The sequence below is a fragment of the Mus musculus genome, chromosome 8 (assembly GCF_000001635.26).
Source record: "Mus musculus strain C57BL/6J chromosome 8, GRCm38.p6 C57BL/6J".
In the NCBI taxonomy this organism is placed as follows: Eukaryota; Metazoa; Chordata; class Mammalia; order Rodentia; family Muridae; genus Mus; species Mus musculus.
In genome coordinates this window covers 89,426,973-89,435,247 of record NC_000074.6, presented here as the reverse complement: position 1 = coordinate 89,435,247, position 8,275 = coordinate 89,426,973, and the positions used below count along the sequence as shown (strand labels likewise).

At 43.1% G+C, this 8,275-nt stretch overlaps 1 long non-coding RNA gene across 3 annotated transcripts in view; it reads right to left on the bottom strand.

Annotated features, from left to right (window-relative positions):
- Nucleotides 1–8,021, bottom strand: part of Gm35593 — a 35,289-nt gene extending 27,268 nt beyond the window's left edge. For all 3 annotated transcript variants that reach the window (XR_387893.2, XR_387892.2, XR_879072.1), the window contains exon 1: nt 7,846–8,021. This is a non-coding gene — a long non-coding RNA (predicted gene, 35593). The remainder of the gene's footprint in view (nt 1–7,845) is intronic.
- Between the last annotated feature and the right edge of the window lie 254 nt (nt 8,022–8,275).

Genomic DNA, 8,275 nt, shown 5'->3' with positions numbered 1-8,275 from the left:
TATTCTAACTGGGCTCCAGCCTCCTCCCTTCAATGACTTAGCCAAGCTTGCCTAGGGGTAGAATACTTAATAGAATTTCTATGAGAAGCTCCAAAACAAGGGGATTTGGAGAGCTAATCCTTCTCTACTTCTAGCTGCTTGGGAGACCAAGGGCAGAAAGGGTGCTAACACCTAGAACATTCTTAACAGGAAAAGAAAAAAGAAAAAAAAACCCTAAGGCAAATATGAGAAAGGTTTAGATTCAACCACAGTTTAAAAAGATAGCTCAGCTGATAACTCAACTGATGTGGAAAGTCTGCTGACCTGAGTTCTATCTGAGGGACCATGTAAAAGTAGAGGGAGAGAACTGATTCTCATAGTCCTCCTTGATCCCCATGCATGGGCCATCACACACACACACACACTAACAAGTGTATATGGATACAGAGCTGCATTCATTATCCTGTTACCTCGTTATCCTGCACTCTGGTCTATCACATCTCTGTTGAAAGATTCACTCTGGAGGAAGAAATCATTTTTAGTTCTCTAACAGAAAAGACAAATGGCTGGAAGGCTGGAGGAACCCTTTCTGGGTGCTACTGCAAAGGCCTCAAAGAGATATGGGAGATCAGAGACTGGTGGGACAGGACATTGACTCTGAGTAAAGCAAACAACGATGCCAAGGGCAGAGAGAAGGGAAGAAGCCACTGGGTACAGCAAGAGAGCTGGGTCGATAGCAGCCAGCTTTAGAGAAGGCCAGGGCGAGACATAGTAGCATAGTAGGGTAGTGTCTAGATCTAGGTTTCTCTAGTCAGCCCAGCCTGAATTTGAAACTCCATTTGTCCCTAACTAGTTACTTGGTCTTTCTGGACTGCATTCTTTCCTTTTCCTCATTCCCTCTGTTCAGAGCAGTAAGCAGAGCTTCTGTCAAAAGATTGACAAGAGGATTAAATGCAACAATACTGGTAAAATACTTAAACCAGTGGCTGGAATGTAGTAAGTATATTATGAAGATCAGATATATTTGAGCATCACTCTGGGCCCCATGAGAAAACCGAGACTGGGAGCTGAGCAGGAAAGGTGGGTTTTACAGGTCCCATAAAGTTTGAGAAGAAATCAGAGGGAGAGTAGGGCAGCCTGGAGGTTGGCTGCTAGCAAGCATCTTCTGTTATTTGCCTTGCAGAATGAGCAGAAAGGTGAGAGGAGGAGGGTGCCCCCAAGCCATCGAAGTCCTTAAGAAGTTACTGTGACCTAGATGGTTTAAACAACATCAGTTTATTTGTCCACAGTCCCAGGGGATAACTATTTATATTCCAAGTGTTCACGTAGGTTCCTTCTGAAGGCTTTGAGGGAAAGGCTGTTCCCTGTCTTCTTCACAGAGTCAACAGCACTTGCTGTTGCTTGGTTTATCCAAACATCACTTCAGTCTCTGTCCAGTCACCACATGGTCTCCTTTTCCATTCTGTCTTCTCTTATACAGGGAGCACTCTTAAAGAATAGGGCTTCCCGTGCCAGAGTGTGATTTCATCTTGACTAATTACATTTAAAATAACTGTCCACAAGTAAAGTCATTCTCACAGAATTATGGGAGTTGGGGTTGAATTTGTCTGTTTAGGAAGTATGCTCCAACCCACCAGAGATAACACTTTAAATGAGAAGCTGACATCATGCAGGAGGACTAACAGATTGGCTGGGACTCCTGTGTCTTCTGCTCAGACAGTGCCTTAGTTATCAGAAAAAAAAAACAGAGAGGAAGGGGGAGAAAGACCCTTCTCTCTGCCTCCTGCTCTCAATCTCCCACCAACATCTCCTGCTGGCCAAAGGGCTAGAATTCAATTGACATAGGAATCTAGGAAACTGTTTCAAAAGTCAGTTGCTCTTCTCCCTCTGTCTGAAGCACACAGCAAAGACAGACAGACAGACAGACAGACAGACAGACAGACAATTCATAGAAATTACTTCACGACATGGTTGGAAATCCCTCCTCAGCAGGAGTAAAGGGTGGGGTCCAAGATGATTTGGAAGTAGTAGCCAAGAAATGTACAACAAAAGAGGCACATTTGCATGTTGAACTAGCAGAGAAGAGAGACACCAAGTCAGCTTTACCTTTAAGCTGAAGTAAGAGCTCTGAGGAAAAGTGGAGGGAGTGGTGTAGAAATAGCTGTGAGATCAAAGTAGCTGAGGAGGGGGTTGGTTACTGTGCTGTTACTTCTCTCCCTCTTGTGATGAAATACTTGACAAAAGCTGCTTTAGGAAGGAAGTTGGTTTTGGCTCTCAGTTTGAGGGTACTGTAAGACTCTGACAAGCCTTAGCAGAGATCAATCGATACAAAAGCAAGAGGAATTTATGGTTCCAACACTTTGGGATCATCCCGCATTCAAAGGAGAGTTGGCAACCTCAGGTAACCCATTCGGCCAGTTTTTATACAGCTTTCAGCAGTGGAATAGAGCAACAGCCACTAGGCACAAAATGATTGGCAGAACAATGTCCTTAGGGTAACAAGGGCTTTCCTTGTATGTGTGTTGGGGGGGGGGGTGACAAAGGTCCGTCTACCCTGAAGAATGTGTCTATGTGCTCTGGACTTCCCTTATCTACAGGTGGTCAGTGGTCAGTAACCCCCCACACCGGGGATCTGAAGAATGTAATTAGTCTCTCCCTTCCAGAGGGGAGGGGTACCTATGTGCTCTATGACCTTTCTCTTCCGGGAGGGGAGGGGTCTGGTGGAATTTTCCAAAGTTCTAGAGCTGACCTCTTCAGTACAGTCTACCTTGGTGGGGATGGTGTGGGGGCTGGGCTTTGAGGCAGCTGGTCGCATCGAATCTGCAGTCAGGAACAGAAAGAGATGAATGTTGGCGCTCAACTCTCTTTCCTTGCTTTCTTCAGTTCCAGGCCCTAGGTTATAGAATGCTGTCACCCACAATTAGGATAGGTCCTCCAACCTCAGGTTACCTAATCTTTATATCTTTTTCTATGTGTGCCCATAGACTTATTTTCTCAGTGATCCTATATCCTAGCAAGTTGGCAGACAATAGATTACTATTGGTAATCATCATGGGGGTAAATATTGCAGGTGGTCATTAAGCAAGTGTCTTAGACATGTGCTCTTTTGTTTTGTTTTGTTTGTTCGTTTTTTGATTTTTGTTTTGTTCAAGACAGAGTTTCTCTGTATAGCCCTGGCTGTCCTAGAACTCACTCTGTAGACCAGGCTGGCCTCGAACTCAGAAATTCACCTGCCTCTGCCTCCCAAGTGCTGGGATTAAAGGCATGTGCCACCACACCCAGCCGACATGTGTTCTTTTGACACATGGAGGGCTCCTTTCTTTAAAGTATGATTGCCTATGAGTGATCTGAGGGGGTTGCCATGTGTCATAATTTGCTGACACATGAGACACACATTTCAGTTTCCACCAATCAGAGTTTTTGCCTGTGGACAGTGCTGAGCTATCTGTTGACAGTATCCTACAGCTGTCTGAACAGTCAGTTATTATTATTATTATTATTATTATTATTATTATTATTATTATTATTATTTACTCTAAGATTAAGGCCCACAGCAATGAGGCCAGTTCCAGAAGCTTCACCACACATTCAAGATCCTTAGTGCTTATAGAAGGAACTAAGGATCACAGCACCCAGCACCCAGCTCTCAATCCATTTGTTCTCCAAGCTACTAGCCAATTCCAGCTTTCCCAGCCATGTGAGTGAACCATAAGGTAAATATGTTTGGTTCCCATCAAGCCACAGTATGATGTTCCATGAAACAGGGATCTATCATAGCCTCTGACCTCTGCCCAAAAAGACAGTCATAAGTAAAATAAGATTTTACACCATCAAGTCTGAAGGCTGTTGAGTCCTGTGCAGTTCTGAATCATCTTGGTTCTGTGCTCTAGCTTTTCAGCTCATTTTTTAAACTATTTCATGTCCTGTTGATCAGTGTATTCTCATCCATATTAACTAAGCTTGTTTTCTTTTACATGTAAGTCAATACCTTGATATTGAGCCCTTTCAACACTGGGAGGGAAACATCAGACACAGAGACCCTGAAAGACACTTGTTCTGTATAGCCTAGAACAGATGAAGGAATTAGAACAGTGAGCAAGTGTAGACTGAAGGGGCCAGGGGCTCAGATGAGGCTGGTGAGGGAGGGAAATTACTAGTACTTGTCCCCTAAGCCTGTGACATACTGTCTCCTTCATGGGCAAACCAGTAAGTGATGGCGCTTGCCCTTAAGCTCCCTCGGTTCTTCATTTAAGGGAAGAAGATGAAATTGAGGCTTAGGAGTTGCTTTTTAATGCTGCTGTCATGCATAGTTCATACCTGTAATTGCAGCCTGTGGGAGAGTGAGGCTGGAGAATTATGAGTTCAAGGCTAGCTTGGGCTAAAGAGTAAGTGTCAAGCAAGCTTTAGCTACAGTGTACGAATTTGTCACAACAGAATGAAATAATACTGGTGAGAGCTCAATAAAACTCTCCCCCAAGTCATCTGATGTGAGGCCTAATGGATGATTCTCCTCTTAGTAGCAGCAAGTGGCAAACACACAGAAGGATAAGTACCCAGCTGGGAAGTAGTATAGGCCATAAGCTTCCATTTATAAGAAATGAGACTGTACTGTCTCGTTTTTATAAACTTGACACAAACTAGAGTCATCTGGGAAGAGAGAAGATCAACTGAAGAATTGCTCAAAACAGATTGGCCTATTAACATATCAGGGAAACCCTTTCTTAATGTCTAATAGAGATAGGAGTCCCCAGCACAGTGTGGGCAGTGACATCTCTAAGCAGGTAGGCCTGGTGCTATATAAAAAAATTTCTGAACAAACTAGTAAGGCAAGTTCTCTTGTGGTTCCTGTCAAGTTCCTAGTTTGGCTTGGTGGACTTGTTGCCTAAAAACCAAACTCTTTCCTCTTTAAGTTGGTTTTGGTCTGTTTTACCACAAAAACAGAAAGCAAACTAGACTGATACCAGAAACATAGAGTATTATTGTAGTGAACGTGACCATGGTGTCTGTGGGAGGGGGAATAGTTTTGTAGCTTTGGGTTAGAAAAGGCCATGGAATGCTCAGAACTTAACGAATTATTTATAGGATCTTGGAAGACAGGAAAGTTGAGAGAGGTTCTGGTGTTGGAAGCCTGGCTTGTGACACTCCAAAGGGAAGTTTGAGAGTCACCCAAAGGTTCTGTTAGGGTTCGCTGTGTGATGTTTTGAATTAAGGATTTATGGTTTCTGATCAGCCGGAGCTGAAGAATCAGCCATGATTAACAAGATACCAACACTACTAACCTGTGCTTAACTGGGAAAATTGATGTTGGTTATTGGGGCTAAAATATAAGCATTTGGGGTAGAATTTTCTGGGGAGTGTTTCCTCAGAAATACTTCAAGGTAAACACATACAAGCTATGGTGTAGTGTGGGAGTGCAGCTGTACCACAAGCTAAATGCTGACCTTAATATAACAGAGTCTCCCAACTAATACTGGTTTTGAAGACATGAAAGGGTCACAGAAAGCAATGGAAGCCTGCCACTGTGAGAGGCCAGGAGAGGTAACTTCAGTGGTAATAGAGACCTCAGCCTGTCAAGATTCCAGTCCCATAGGGTGACCACAAATGTGGAGTGAAAACTGACCTGAGCTTGTGAGACATCTACATGTGCTTCCAACGACGACAGAGCAGAAAACATGAGGCTTCCCAAATCTTTTAGGGCCCAGAAGATGACAAATGAGTTCCAGATGCCAGACATTGAACTATGGAATTTTATTTACATTGCTAAATGCTGGGTTTGCTCTGATTTGATTCTAAGTGGAGCGAAGTCCTTCCCTCTTAGAATAGGAAATAGTTAACTTGGTTGTTGTTGTTGTTGTTATTTTTATTTCAAAAGCATCCATTGTTGAGATACTTTGAATTTTTAGAGACTTGGACTTTTGAAGTATTTGGATTTAAAAAAATGTTTTAAAGTTGTAATATGTTTTATATTGTGATATTAACATGAGGTCTCATGGACGAACAAGAAAGGAAAGGGTATGGTTTAACGGATGTATTTGTGTGTTGACCTGCCAAAAAATTTCAATTGTGCTGGTTACCTTTTGTCAACTTTATACAAACAAAAGCCACCCAGGAAGCAAGAACCACAACTGAACAATTGTCCAGGTCAGACTGACTTGTAGGCCTGTCTGGGAAGCACTTGCTAATTTAAAATTTATTTGGTAGGGCCCAGTCCTCTATGCATGGCGCCATCCTCCCTAGGCATATCTTCCTGAGCTGTATAAGAAAAGCAGTTGTTTAGGCAGTGATGGCACATGTCTTTAACCCATCAGAGGGTGGTGGATATCTGAGTTCGAGGCCAGCCTGATCTACAAATTGAGTTTCAGGACAACCAGGACTACAAAGAAACCCTATATCAAAACAAACAAACAAACAACAACAAACCAGTATACAGAGCTGCTCCATGGTTCCTACTTCAACTTCCTGCTTTGCTTTCCCTTGGTGATAGGCTGTAGTCTATAAGCCAAATGAACACTTTCCTCCCCCTTGTTGGTTTGGGTCAGAGTAATTTATCACACAAACAGAAAGCTAACTAGGACAGAAACCAAATGGCAGTCCTAGATACAGACGAGAAAGAACACTTTGGAATCATAGATGTACCGCCCTCAGAATCCACTGAGGTACTAAGTAATGCCATCTTCATTCTTGGGTTTCAAGAGGAGATCTGTAAGTTGGATAGCACCTATTAGGCAATCTCTGGTCATAAATACTCATATTAAGAATAATGACAACAGCACCCAAGATGGCATATACAAAGAGTTCCCAAAATAGAAGAAAAGAAGAAAGAAAGAAAGAAAAAAAAAAGAAGGGTAAACAGTAAAATGGGGAGAGGTGACAAGAGAAAGGACAGGAGGTGAAAAGCAAGAACAAGGGAAGTTAGGACTTAATTGAGTCTTAAGACTCTGACAGTGGGCTTTGAGCCTCCATGAAAAAAGCCACTCTACTGCCTGAAGCAACTCTTCACACCTATGACCCTACAACCATTGCAACCACATCATCAAACCGTATAAAGGATCAGAAGTTCCCACTCAGAGGTTAGAATGTGTCAATAAAATCTGTTCCCAACCTTTCCATCCCCTGTCCCTTTACTGAAACAGGCAACCAGGTGTCCTAAGGAACTCTCCTTAGCCAACAGTTCACTGAACTCAAGGTCGCCTAGGGTGTAGACTCCCAGGTCATCTGTGTTTTGATGCTCTTCTGGGACAGCTGTCAGAGAAACTTGGAGAAGGATGGGCAGGTGCATCATCACCAACTTTCATTTCTGCCCAGCACCTGATTGATCAGAAGCCCTGACTTTCAGATCTCATCATGGGTGTGAAGCTGGTAGGTTCATCATAGGTGTGAAGGAATCACAGGAGTTTGCTGAAGTCAGTGAGGTGTGATCATATTTGCTAGGACCTGGGGTATGGAGATCTAGGCAAGGGAAAAAAAAGTAGATCGGAGGGAAGTTCTTAAGAAGAAAGTGGGTCTATGCAGAGATACCATGTAATGCGGGCTGCTCAAGAAACCAAGTACTTTGGTTTCCTGCCACCATTCTGTCCGCATGGGCTTATTGAAAATTCCTCCCCTCCCACACCCTCTGGCTCACCATACCCCCATCAGGGTGGGGTGGCCTTTCTGTGAAGAAAATAGAGGTTGCAATGTTTGGCATATTAATTCAGAGCATATGCTCAAAATATTGTTTGCTATGGCTTGTGGGCTTATGATATTTAATTTAAAATAGATTTTCCTAAATAAAAAGAGACTTTACACAGATGGCTGTTAAACACAAACCATTTTTGCTGCTCAAACATTGTTAAAATATAATGCTTTCAAAGCATATTCTAGTACCTTGGCCATTTGACAAGGACGGTGTAGTCTGTGGAGATGGAGGCTTGGTGCGGTGACAAGATGGTCCACGTACCATCAGCTACAGGCCCCATCCTCAGAACCACTTTTATTTCCAACCATTTGCTTGGCTTTTGGTATAGACATGTTCCTTCCTGCAGTTGGACTTTGATCCAAGAAAACCTGGCCCTTGGAATAAGTCAGGTTTTATGACAGCAGCGAATACTTGATGATGTCACCTTGTCTGTTTCCATGGCAACTGCCTGGACTCTCCATGTCACCTCTAAGGAGGAATAGGAGTTCATGGAGCTGTCCTCTGGCTCTTGCCCTCTCTTTTTGTCTTAGCAATGAAGTTTAATAAAAGACTTATAAAACAAACACACCTTTCAAACCATCTCACTAAGGACCATACCAGGAATAGTTCAACATGATT